General features: G+C 29.1%; 1 non-coding gene across 1 annotated transcript; it reads right to left on the bottom strand.

Moving 5' to 3' along the window:
- Window positions 1-828: 828 nt before the first annotated feature.
- Window positions 829-935, bottom strand: LOC128592856 (U6 spliceosomal RNA). Its single transcript, XR_008382067.1, has one exon. It is a non-coding gene; the product is annotated as a U6 spliceosomal RNA (small nuclear RNA).

The following is a 935-nucleotide window of genomic DNA, read 5'->3' as shown; positions in this document are numbered from 1 at the left end:
TTCTTCCTTGTGAGATCTTAGCTCATCTTATCTCTTTGCTATGCAAATATGAAAATCCGATTTAAAAACTCCACATGAAAACTTTATTTGTATTTTAATTGGAATAACATTAAAACTGGGGACATATGAAATGTGTATAAAATTGGCTATATCTACATATAAAATATTACTCCATTAGTTTAGGTCTTAAATTATGTGGATAAAGTCTTAAAATATTAATTTGTCTTATACCTCTTTTGTTAGATTTCCCCTAGCATAAAAATACTATTACAAATAATATGTAAAAATAACATTTTCTCTTTTTTTGATGCTCTACAATACACTGATTATTGCATAGACATCTAATATTCTGCTAACCTGCTATATACACTCAGACACTCACATTAGCTTCTTGGGTGTTGTTTCTTTCCTTCCAATCTTATCTTTAAATGTCTTTTGCTTTTCTTAGGACACCAGTTAGCATGGTTGATTTTTGCCTATGGCCAAATACACATACAATCAATTTTTGCAAATATCATGAATGTGCAATACAAGAATGTGTATCTATTTTTTGGCACATAGAATGCTATTAGATCTATATTCCTAAAACTTTTCTGTATGTCAGTTTTGTATTCTTGACCTACCAATAAAGGTACATTAAAATTCACATTGTGGAGATAGATATATCATTATATTATACTTCTATTTATTGTTTTCTTTATATATTATACGAATATTTTATTAATTTCATGCAAATGTTATCTTCTCTATGAAATGAACTTTTACTATTATGTGATGACCCTTTCTAGACCCAATTTAGCTTTTTGTTAATTTTTTTTTGTTTTTTGAAAAAATATGGAACGCTTCATGAATTTCCGTGTCATCCTTGTGCAGGGGGCATGCTAATCTTCTCTGTATCGTTCCAATTTTAGTATATGTGCTGCTGAAGCGAGTGC

This window comes from Nycticebus coucang, chromosome 8, assembly GCF_027406575.1.
Source record: "Nycticebus coucang isolate mNycCou1 chromosome 8, mNycCou1.pri, whole genome shotgun sequence".
Taxonomy (NCBI): domain Eukaryota; kingdom Metazoa; phylum Chordata; class Mammalia; order Primates; family Lorisidae; genus Nycticebus; species Nycticebus coucang.
Note: the sequence above shows the minus strand (reverse complement) of the source record. Positions and strands in the feature narration are given on the sequence as shown.